This window comes from Marmota marmota, unplaced genomic scaffold, assembly GCF_001458135.2.
Source record: "Marmota marmota marmota unplaced genomic scaffold, marMar, whole genome shotgun sequence".
Taxonomy (NCBI): Eukaryota; Metazoa; Chordata; class Mammalia; order Rodentia; family Sciuridae; genus Marmota; species Marmota marmota.
Genome location: NW_025999968.1, coordinates 55,788,233 through 55,800,959, shown reverse-complemented (window position 1 = coordinate 55,800,959; position 12,727 = coordinate 55,788,233). Strand labels below are relative to the sequence as shown.

Genomic DNA, 12,727 nt, shown 5'->3' with positions numbered 1-12,727 from the left:
CAGAATACAACAGACACTAGTATGGCAATATGTAAATCAATGGATGTGTAACTGATGTGATTCTGCAATCTGTATATGGGGTAAAAATGGGAGTTCATAACCCACTTGAATCAAAGTGTGAAATATGATATATCAAGAACTATGTAATGTTTTGAACCACCAACAATAAAAAATTTAAAAAAATAAATAAAAATGAAAATAAAAAAAATGAAAAAAATTTTAAAAAAAGATTAAAAAAAATAATAATTATTCTTAGGCTTCATTACCAAGTGCTAGAGCCATTTTATTTCTCTGATGCCTGACAAGTTGCCTGTAGGGACCTCTCCATCATCACCAAAGTCTACAGGGGAGCCTCTGTCACTCCTGGGAATAGATATCTCCACTCCCAGGATGCCTCCCTTAGGTGCATGTCCTCTACTACTGCTGCTGCTGAGGGTGAGCCCTAAGGAGCCCAGTGGTGTGGTCTTCTGTGGAGCAAAGTCTTCTTTTCACCTAATTGCATTCTTCATGAAGGATAACTGACGCAGTGTTGTCCTTCCTTAAGCCCTTCATTTTCTTTAGTGAAAAGCAATCTCTGTTTTGGTCTTTGTTCTTGGCAGGCTGGGTTGGGCTGAGCTGGGTTAGGAGACTGATCAAGCACCAAGGTGTATATAGAGCCACTTCAGCACTGATGACTGAAAGGGTTCATTGGATCATCCTCTTCTAGAAATCTATTTGGTTGCTCATAGATTCCTGGAGACCCAGTACCTCTGTCCCCTTTAATCATATTCCATAAATAGCAAACACAAAACAAAACAAAACAAAAACATTCATTGTTTTCTGTGCAGAGGAGAAGTGTGGCCATAATTGTTGGAGACCATTGCAGGTGCTCATATCACTGGAGGTCATATGTGGTAATGTATGTGCTGATCACCTTGATCATCCTGCTCTGTTTAGCGCAGCTTATCCTCTGTACTTGTGCTGATGGAGAACTTTGAGAGGGAGATCATATGAGCTGAGGAGCTGATGATCAGATAAGCTAGGATGAGAAGTCCCAGGAAGAACACGCCGTTCCACTGTAAACAGAGTTCCAGTTTCCCAGGAATCCCTATATGTGTTTATTCATGGCCCTAACTCTTTGTTTGGGTCCCAGTTCTGGTGCGTATACTTCTTATGAGTTTGTCTTCCTCCTTTTTCCCACTGGCAAAAATTGTCTAGCCAATATGATAAGGTCTTTGGGGGAAGAGTCTGTTTAGCCAATTTTATCCCATTGTCTCAGACATGGAACGTATATGAGAACTTACATATAGGACTTGGGGAGTAGAACACTTACATACCATGCGTGAGTCACTGGGTTTAATACCCAGTACTGCAAATACCCCAAAACCTCATATATGGTATATAATATGTAATATAATCTATAGTATATAATATGGTATGATTATGGTGATAATATTAGTATAATTATAATATTGTTAGTTAATGTAATAATATATGAGCTCTAGATTATGATTTCTAATCTAAATGACATGCACCCATGTCAATTTCATTGAAATATTCACAGAATTAAAAACTTGGGACTTGATGGATTAAAGGGCTTGGCCAGAAGCCAACATTTAGGTCAAACATGAAGACAAGAACTACATTAAAATGTAATCTAGGAAGACCTGGGCCTTAACTTTGGGAGTCTTTAGCAAAGCTACATATAGGGACTAGTATCTTTTCATGTTACAGCCCTGTGTGATAGGTCCTTATGATTTAAAGGGGGGAAAAAGCCCTTTTCATGTGCAGCGTAGAGGCCGGGCTATGGAATATCCAAGCATTGATACCTAAGTGGGTGCAGATTGGCTGCTACCAGCTGGCTCTTTGCTGCTTTCTTTGCATGTCAATAAAGTAATGGGAAAGTGGGCATTCTTGCACTGATAAGGAAAAGGCTGGGGCCAGGAACTTTTTCCTTTGAGGCAGTCTGGTGAGTTTTCTCCTTGTGCTCATATCAACAAACATGTATTTGCAATCCTGTTGTCCCCGTCAGCTCATGCCTGCTGCTGCTCTCTGGGAGTCTCTCTGAATTGGGATAGATCTTATCCACTTCTGTTTTGCTTCCAACTTCCCTCATCTAAGAACCATGTAGCATTGCTTTCTAAAGCCATTTAGAAAAATATATATGGCAGTTTTAGAAAAATTTGTGTGTTTTGAACAAGCCATTTTCTTTCAGTGGAAAACCTTTTTCAAATAGAAAGATGAAAGTCAAATATTCTAAAGCTTGATTTCAAAACAACTTTTGCTAGAGCCCTCTTGGAAAGGCCAAAGTGATAGTTCCATAAGGTTAAAGAAAAATAAGAAAAACAGAAAACATTGACTCTCCCTCTGAGAGTCTGAAAAGGGCTTCTTTTAGCTGAACAGGCAGGTGGGTGAGGCCAGTGGCCTTCAAGAGTGTGGGCAGGCTCCGGCCCCTGTTTAGTCTATGTGTACTTGGCCACTTTTAAGGAAGCTGTTCTGGATTTGTGAGGGGCTGAGCTTTGCCATAGCTGGTCCAAGTGAGCTGGTGCTGCTGTTGCTCCTGCTGCAGATAAGGCTCTGTGGAGGTCCTAGCTGCACTTCCCTGGAAGCCCCCAGTGGCCTGTCCTCTCAGAGTCCTCTGGAGAACTGTGGTTGAAGGCCAGGGATGCCTCTTGGGTTATGGTCCTGAATCCATCTGGCTTCGGTGGTCTCTGGGGATCTCTGCTGGATGGGGTGCTCAATGGACACACAATCTGTGGGTGACCTGAGTAGAAGCCTTAAATGACTTTCCAAGTTGAATCCAAGCCTATTTTCTGTTAATGAGGAGACTGGGGACCAGGTAGACAGAAGAACTGAGTGATGTTTAGAGTTCAGGAGTTCGGATTCATGGTTAAGGTCATTGTCTGCATCTTCAGGAGTTCCCCAATGGCAGTGATCCTGGATGCTTGTTGATGAGGCAGATTCCTGGGCATCTCTTTGAGATTCTGATTTTCATAAACATTCTGAGTCAGCATTATACAATGAAAACATAATGGAGCCATTGCAATTTTAATTATTTATACAAAAAGTGAAATTTTAATAATATATTTTATTTAATCCAGTATAGCCACATTTTCATTTTAACATATGATCTATGTAAAAATTTATTAATGAATTATTTGACTTTTTTTGGGATACTACGTCTTCAAATTCGATGTGTATTTTGCAGCACACTGTAATTTGTGTCAGATTTCAAGTGTTCAAACTCACACTGGCCAGTGGCACTATAATAGGGGACAAGTGCCAATGTACAGCTGTTCCTTCCCAGTCAGTGGATCTTTTCATAAGAAGGCATGTGCTGCCAACAAAGTAATGCACTCCCTGTTGCTAGACTCATTCAAGCATCTGGTGTTATAAAGTTCAAGACCAAAGAGCCCTGCCATCCGAACTTGGTTAAGCTTGGTAGGCACATCAGGGTTCAGTAATCAGCGGACAGGGCTTTGTTTACACAACAAATATGCAGGAAACCATTGGCTGAGGACATCTTGAAGCCACATGCCATTCATGTGTGTCTGCACGTGTCGTCTGTTGTGCAAGTCCTGGAACTCTGTGTGCCGAAGGTATGGGAACCCGATGAAGTGTTTGAGTGGAATTTTCAACCAGAAGCAGCTGGAAGTTTTTCCAATTTAATCTGTAAATGCAACTGGGGGATTTTTGCACATGAATCAACTTGTTTGGCTTGACAAGCCCTCTCTGTGCTCTGCCTGTGCCCAAGTCCCCGCTCACTCACAAAGGTTCTCTGTGTGTAAATTTGCAGGGGATGGGAGTAGGTGCATGGAAGTTCAAGGCAGACTTTTCTGAGCCCGAGTGGAAAGGCAGGAAGGGTCCCTTGTCTGACTCCCCTCTCCCCCAGCAGAAGTCTTCACAGAGTGGAGGATGGAAACATGTTTGAGCTCTAAGAAGATAGATGCATATGTAACAGGACCTACCCTTCTGTATATGTATCATTGCAACTAATTAATTTGATTATTGATTAATCCGTTTTGGAGAACAGTTATGAAGATATCAAATTTTAAAATTCACATCTTTTTTCTTTTTCTTTCTTTCTTTTTTTAAAAGTCTTATGCTTAAATTTGGTGAGAAAAGGAAAAAGAAACAATGAGCTGCTGAGGACGCCGTCTTGTGCACCAGCATTGTGCTGTGTGTGGAGCCCACGTCACTGGCAGGTACTCAGAGCTCAAGTGATGCTGGACAGTGGATGAGGAGGAGTTGGAGCCATAATAATAACACTGTCAGAATAAGAACAGTGACCAACACTTACCAAATGTCGATCATGTCTAAGGGGTGAAGTCATTTAGTCCTAATGTTGTGACGTAGGTACTGACAGTGATCCTCTTCTACCATAGTTCACACTGGGGCACAGAGAGGTTAGTTACTTTGCCCAGGTCACCCAGCTTGGAAAGGACAGAGATGAGGTTTAAACCCAGATGGATCCTTAGCTCTTACCCCAAAGCCCACACCCTGTTATGCTTTGGATCCTCCTTAAGTGCCCCTCACTGGCCAACTCTCCACTCAGGTAGAAATCTGGCCTGACAGCCAGGTGGCCGTGCAGCCCCTGCTTGAATGCATGGAGCGCAGCCTCGTGGGCCTTCTGGGAATCCACACACCGAGCAGCCCTCTGTTGTCTGAGCCATCCCCGCCTTGGATGCTTTCCAGGCATCATCCTGCGCTTTGGTTTCAGCCTTTTGGTGCTTTACTATTCAGGGACCTCTGCTTTTATACAGCCTTGTCCCCTGGAGTGAAAGTGCAGTGTGGCAGCCTAGAGGACAGACAACCCTGGGAACCACAGCAGCTACAGCCTTGGGAGGCCCCTTCTACAGGGCTATTCCGGGGGTGGGTAGGGTAGGTGCAGCACACATGGAGACTGAGCAGCCAAAAGACCCCTTCTGCCCTCTCCCATAACACTCTCCCCTCACAGTCTAGGCTGAGAAAGAGAAGGGACAGAGGGGTGAACAGCCTTTCAGGAGTGACAACGGACATGTTCCCTGCCAGCGTTCTACAGTTGCCCCCACCCTGAACCCGTGAGTGGCCTGTGCCCAATCCCCTTTGGTGGGAATGCCCCACATGTGCACATGCTTTGAGAAATTAAAGTGTCATATAAACAGACCCCCAGAATTATTGTCTTGTCCCATTGGCGTTCACTTCTCTGGAATTCTTGACTTTTCCCTGTTATTGTGAAACTACTCTGTAAAAATGAGTCATTGTTCTTATATCTACTTAGAACCTGCTGAGAACCATCAGCATCCCAGTGAAATGCTCCATACAAACAGTGAGCAAGGGCTTACAGCCCCTGGAGATGCTTCCTAGGCCAGGGCTGAGGAAAAGCCTGGGGAGGAAGAGGGCCATTGTGATTCCAGAAGTACTGCCTTGTTAGGGTGAGCACCCTGCCATGGATGTGCCATGCTAACAGGGAACATTCTGCCAGCTGCACTCTGGCTGCTGGGGCAGTAGCCCAGCTTTGGCATTAGCCATGTGACCTTGAGTGAGTTACTTAACCTCTGTGGTCTCAGTTTCCTCGTCTCTATAATGGACAAAAGTGATAGTACCTGCCTTGGAATGTTCCTATTCCTAGTGGGTGAATCAGGTAGCCCACTCAGAATAATTCAATAAACCCAGCTCTTGTTGCCATTTTTAAAGGAGTGGCATACAATAATACCACATACAGCTCTGTGAGTGGGGCTGGTGACTGTGTTACTCCATTTACTCCTCACAACCACGCTCAAGGGCAAAAGTAACCATTTTTACCAGGAGGAAAACAGGAATTTTCTTGCTATGCTAATACATGACAGAGCTGGAATATTTTTTTGTTTTAGACACACATAAAACTTGTACATATTTATGTGATGTACATGTGATGTTTCAATATATATAGAGAGTGTGTAAAGTTCAAATCAGGGTAAGCTTGTTCATCTCCTCAAGTATTTATCATTTATTTGTGGTACAAACGTTGAAAATCCTTCTAAATTAAAAAAAAAAAAACGAAGTACAATGTATAATCCTTATCTATAGTCACCCTACTGTGCAATGAACACCAGATCTTATTTCTGATCATTTAACTGTAACTTAGTTACAGCCTTTCCCTGTCCTTCCTTCCCACTCCTCTGGTAACTACCATTGTACTCCAAACTTCTACAAAATTAATTTTTCAAAACTCCATATATGAGTGAAGTCACGTGGTGTTCATCTTTCTGTGCTGGCTTATTTCACTTGTCCTTGGTTCTATCTGTGTTGCTGTAAATAATAGGATATCATCCTCTTTACAACGGGATAGTCTTCCATTGTAAATACACACCACATTTCTTTTCATCCATTCATCAGTTGATGGATGTTTAGGTCATTTCCATTTATTGGCTATTGTTAATAGTGCTGCAATTAACAGGGTGGGTAGCCATCTTTTTACAAACTGATTCTATTTTCTTTGGATTGGTAGTTAGTGATGGGGTTGCTGGATTATATGCCAGTTACAGTTTTCTTTCTTGGGGAAACCTCTCCAGCTGTTTGCCATAGTGGTTGTACAAGGTTCTATTTCCACCAACAGTTTGTAAAAATTGTGCATTCCTTTGGTTTGTACCTCTATGCCTGCATCTGTTCTGATAAATCTTAAATTTGGTTTTTTCATGTTATCCCATATGTCTTGGAAGTTCTGTTCATGGTTTCTTACCATCTTCTCTGTGTGGTTGACTTTATTTTCAAGAGTATATATTTTGTTTTCACTGTTTGAGTGTCTGTCTTCTGAGTGGTCTAGTCTGCTGGTGTTACTTTCCATTGAATTTTTAATTTGGTTTATTGTTTCCTTCACTTTGAGAATTTCTGCTTGATTCCTTTTTTATAATCTCTGCCTCTTAATTGAAGTGATCTTTCACTTCCTATATTTTCTCTTCAATACCATCCTTTATTTCGAAGATCAGTTCAAGTATGTAAGTTCTAAACTCCTTCTCAGACATTTCTTCTACTGTTTTGTCTATAGATTCTATTGTTGGAATGTCTTGGTTTGTTTGAGGCACTTTGTTCCCTTGTGTTTTCATGTTGTTGTGTGTCTTCCCATCTAGCTCTATGGATCTGAGGCAGTGTAGTTCTATCCTGTAGTCTTATAGTGTCCCTGAAGGCTTCCAGTACCTCACCTTTAAGGGGGAGATCAATATTAACATCACCCAATGCAAACTAAATACAACCTTAAACCAAATAGCTCCTATTAAGGTGTCTACAGTTTTGTTGCAATAAACAGAAATTATATGTTCAATTTTTGTCTATAATATAAATAGTAAGTTTGCTAAAAGGGTTTACCATTCCAAATAATGGACAGTGAGGGAACAGAAGTAGTGTAAGATCTGATATTTATGAGGGAGGAGAGAAAATAGAGGTTAAAAATTTATAGTAAGAGTGAGGGAGGAATTATTAGAAGTTGGCTGTTAGTATGAGAGAAGTGAGAAAGAGAATCCAGGGAGATAGGTGAGAGAAAAAAATATATACAGATTTTAAAAAAATAAAAATACAAGAATACACAAAAGACTTTGATATAATATTGAGACATCCCATTCCATTCCTCAAAAATTGATGCATGAAAAATATTTGGATTCAAAGATGGTAGACATGTGTGAGAGAAGGCAAAAAACAAACATTCCAAACTAACAGCCAAACAAATAAACAAAACCCCCCCAAAATAGAAAAAGGTAAGTCTCAATGGAAAATTGAATGATTGCTTCCATTGGCTTTCAAAAATTTTCTTGGCTTCCCTTTTCTGCTGTTGTCTGAGGTTTGATGGTAGCTTCAGTCTGGTGGGTGCCAGACCAGTTGGGTGGGGCGATGATAGCAAGGATGGTCTCACACCCTCTTCCAGTCTCCCCACCCATTGTGGTAGGCCCCTTCTGTCCCCACACACTTCAGAACTCACTGAGCTAGAGGGAGCCTGGTCTTCTCCAGTTTGTCCAACCTGAGCTCCCCCTGGGGAACTGCTCCCAGTTTCTGGCTTTCCACGGGCTTGCCTGGTCCAGACTGGCCCACACAAACCCAGCTGCAGTCTGACGGACCTAGGCTTCAGCTTCCCTAGGCTCTGCCTTGCTGCAGTCTCAAGATCTCAATGCTGTTTCAACTTGAAGAGAGACCACCTGGGATGCGCTCACACAAAGGAGTGACCCTGCAAAGAGGCAGCCAGATGGTGGCCACTAGCCTACCCAGTTGCCTCAGGTGCAACCAGACCCACAGGTACCCTGACAATATATCTCCAGGTCCCAGCTGGTGTCCTCAGCTGAGGTAGCTGAGGCCTGAGATGGCAACAGTGGTGGTGGCAAGCCTGAAGGCCCTGGCCGGTGTCCCAAGATGGTGGTGGCCTCATGTAACCAAACCTGTGGGTACTGTGACAGTGGACCTCCAGAAAGCAGTGGGCAGTGGGTGATTTGCTGGAGGTGGTCTGCAGGCTAATGGTGGGCAATGGGTGGGTGGACGTGGGGCAGTGGACAATGGTTAGGTAAAAGGTGGGCAATGGCAGGCATGAGGCAGGCAAATGTGCAAATGGCGGATGGTAGGTGGAGGTCAGTGAGTTGTATGTGCTCAAAAAGTAGGCCATATGCTGAGACGGTGGGCCATCCCAGCAGAGGCACGGATGAGGGTAAAGAGCAGGCGATGGCTGTCTCACAGAGAAACAGAATTTCCTCTGCTTGAATCCTGGGAGTCACAGAGTGACAAGTAATGTAGCCTCCCTTTAGTTCACCATCTTGTATCTCCCCCATAATCTATTCTCAACAGATATTTCTTGGCTTCATTTTTATCACTCTTCCTCACAGCCCAGTCCACCCACCTTGAAATGCCTGTGTCTCCAATGACACTATGTACTTTCAGATCTCTGTGCCTTTGTCTCTGCTGATGTCTCCCTTAGAAGGTCTGTCATGCACCTTTCAGCGTCTAGTGAGGCAAAGGGCACATCACGAGAATGTTTCCTGGTCTTCATTATAACATGTGGCCTCTCCTCTGGTACAGCCCCGGCCTACTTATGTACTGGAACTTCATTCCCAAAAGATGTCAGTTCCTCCATAACTGATCAGTTTCTTGGAGCCGCAACACAAGCACCGCCTTTGGTGCAGAGAAGGAATTTAATAAGCATTTTTGGAATAAATGTACTCACCTATTGAGTTAGCCAAGTATCATTCATCCTCACCTCCAGAGGTCTGTGCATTATCTAAGTTTAAGCCTAACAATGTAGTAGAGTCAGGACATTTTCTTTCTTTCTTGCTCTTTCTTTTTTTTTTCTTTTTCTGGTACCAGGGGTTGAACCCAGAGGCATTTAATGACTGAGCTACATCCCCAGCCCTATTTTATTTTAAAAAGTTGCTTAGGACTTGCTACACTGCTGAGGCTGACTCTGAACTTGTGATCCTCCTGCCTCAGCCTCCCAAGCCACTGGGATTACACTGCACCCCATTAGTCAGGACTTCTTAAATAAGCAGTTACTTTTGTCATTTGACATCCTTGCTAAGATGGCAGGATGCAAGAACAGTTTTTACATGTCAAAGAGCACAGGGTTGGTAAAAATCTGGGGAAAACCCAAAGCATATAATAAAATACTAAAAAAGAAACCTAGGAAAATATATGTGAGAAATGAAGTTCACATTCTTGGATTGTTTCTTCTTTTTTCAAAAAATTGAACTGTTTCCAAAGAGTACAGCCTCAAGGAACTTGGCCCAGGTGTATTTAATTTTCCAGAACAATATACTGATGATTATCATCTGGGAGTGTGAATTCTTAACCCTTAGGCCGACACCTACTGTTTGCTCACCACCCTGAAAGCTTTAGGGCTTCTGCCAAGGCAAGAAAATGTCAGAGGGGTAAATATGAAAGTTTATAAACTTAGAAGAAGAGTGGTCTGTGTTGGCTTGGAGGAGGTTTAGGTAGAAGGGACACAAGAGCATGTGGGGTATCCAGATGTGGAGCGATTCAGTAGGGATGGGAGAAAGCTGGATGTGTGACAGTACCCCTGTATCATGGGATTGGGTCTTCTAACATTTTCTCAGTCTCATGAGCTAGGACAGAGAAACCAGACACATAGCCACTTTTTCTTTTATATAAAACTAAAGTTTAGATGCTGTTGTTCTACATGAAATGCAGTGTCCAATTGTCATATATATTGATTTAAAGTTAAGTCATAAAGACAAAGAAACAAATTTTCTCCTCCAGTGCTAGAAAAGAAGAGCCTGTTGGGGCAGTGCCAGTTTTTCTGAGGGATGATTTCCCCTCTTGTTGCTGAGAGTTTCAGTTCCATCAAGATATCTTATGAAAGCTCTATTTTAAATATAGGTGCACATGTGAGAGAAAATTTCATTTTCATGTCTTTCTTTTTATTTTTAAATGAATAAGTAATTATCAAAGCAGAAAAGGCTCATGATAGATCCTTTCAGAACCCAAAAGAACATCCTTCAGAGGATCTCAGCCAGGAAGCAGATTTGGTAGCTCTACTCAGCTGAGCCATTCTGAATTGTAGGCAGGAAAGCGAGCTCCCCATCTTCCTTTTGAAATACCCCGTGGTTTTCGCAACAATGTCAGAAACCTCTGTCTAGTCTCACTTCCTTGAATATCTTAAAGTAAGGCTGAGGACTATTTTTCCTCATTAACTGGAAATTTCCAACAGTTATTAAGATGGAAGAGGACTATTATAATTTGTAAGGGATATAAAACACATGGGCATTTATGAAATCTCCTTTTTTATTTTTAAAGACTATTGATCACTCAAATTTCTCTCTGGCTTTCCCTGCCATATTTATATTTTGTCCTGTCAGCCTTAGAATGTTTTGCAATGACACTTTTCTCCTTTCCACCCATCATTTCCAACCCCCCACTGTTGACCCTGCATTTTTAAAGCTGAGATTCTCAGAGTAGTGATTTGAGGAAAAGATGCCCACATTTTTGCTCTCTCTCTTCCTATAGAACTTGCTACAAACAAAGACAGTATCTTTATTGCATTCCTGAGATAAGCACCTGGGTAAATGAGATCTCCTGTGCCCTTCCTTTGCCACACTCTGGGATTTTATCCCACAGAACCATGCTTAGGGTTACAGTGACATTTCTCTTCTCCTGTTGGCTGTGCCTTCCCACATCCATTCATCTATCCTCATTCACAGAACACCTATTTTACCATGTGCCCAATTTTTACCATGCACTGGGCTGCCTAGTGAGTTTATAATGCCAGGAAAATCAGACATGGTCCTCATTCTAATTTAGCTCACAGTCTAGTAGGAGGTCTACAATGTTACAGCCTGCAGTCACAATGGCAGCAGCACCGGCCATGTTATGACATGCAGTCACAATAATGAAGGGAAGATATGCTTCCAAGAACATAGGGAACCATGCGAACCAATGAATCTGACAAACATAGTTTCTTGGGGGAAAGATTTTGGCATGTAGATTTGGAAGGCAAGTAGGAAGAGTACAGATTGAGGGGGAGTTAAGGGAAAGAGAGCCTCCAAAAGAGTAAGGGACCCTTGACATGAGTGGGCTTGAAAGTGAAGGGAGGCCGAAAACTAAAGAATAAATGTTTAAAAAAAAAAAAAGAAAGTGAAGGGAGGCTTGGCTGTTCTAGGCCCTGCTTAGGGTCTTGTCCTGTGCCTGAGAACAATGGGAAACCTAGGTGGGACTGAAGGTGTAACTCTGAGTTTTAAAAGGATCATTCTTATGTCTGAGAAGAAGAGAGTAGGAATGGGCCAGGGAGGGTGCTGGGGGACTGGTTCATGTAATAAATATTGGTCCCCTGGGTTTGTAGGTTGGTGGCCATGAAATTGGAGAGAAGTGGAGACCTAATTATGGACAAGAATTGATGATGGATTGGCTGAGATGTGCATTGGCAAGATAGAGAAGATGGTGCCAGGTGAGACTTCTGCACTTCTAGCCAGAAAAACCAGATGCACTGAAAGAGATAACAGAGGAGAATTGGAAGAAGAGCATCTGGGTAGAAAAAATTGTAAGGTGAGATTTAGACTTGTGGAATTTGGGATTTGGTAATTTTAGGAACGTGGAATTTATTTGGTAATTCATAGGTAAGATATGAGCTGGAAATACAGAAATTTGAAGTCATTAGTAGATACTTAGGTGGACATTCAGATTTTCTCGCAAGGTCCTGTTTAATTGGTGTCTTTAAGTAGGGATATTCTTCTAAATTTAAAAGGTAAAAAGTTACTTCACTTGTCCAAGTGCTGCTTAGGGAGAACAATTGTGTCCTCCATGTTCTTCACCTCATCTTCAGCTACATTAGTAACAAACAACTTTCAGCCTTAAATCAGCCCTTCTCAGCAAGCTTCCTGAATCTTGGAGAAATTCCTGCCACCTGTGTTGCCGCTTCCCTAGTCCATGCCCCACAGGAAAATTCATGGTGGCAAATGTGGCGATGGGTCAGAGAAGAAGCCTGTGTGGGTTTACCATGTCACATTTCTCCCACCCAGACATTCTCACACAAGAGGCTTGAATGGCTCTGGCTTGCCCTCTCATCTTACATCAATAACATCCCATTATTAGCTGCAAAGGCTTTAAAACCTATTATAATCTTCCTTCAAGTTGCTAAAAAATGCAAAATGCTTATTGCTTTTTCTACATTTTCAAGGATCCCTAAATTATTTAATATTTTGGAAATAGTCCTGTAACATAATAAATTATGCTCTAAAAGTTGGATTATCAATATGGGACATATTACTATTACTACCAACACTATTACTGACTATTAGGCTGGACA

The 12,727-nt window shown here is 42.2% G+C and overlaps 1 long non-coding RNA gene across 1 annotated transcript in view; it reads left to right on the top strand.

The window, feature by feature from the left end:
- The window catches only part of LOC125616952, a 68,250-nt gene extending 55,857 nt beyond the window's left edge, over positions 1-12,393 (top strand). The window contains exon 3 of the long non-coding RNA XR_007347756.1: positions 11,765-12,393. This is a non-coding gene — a long non-coding RNA (uncharacterized LOC125616952). The remainder of the gene's footprint in view (positions 1-11,764) is intronic.
- Positions 12,394-12,727: the final 334 nt, after the last annotated feature.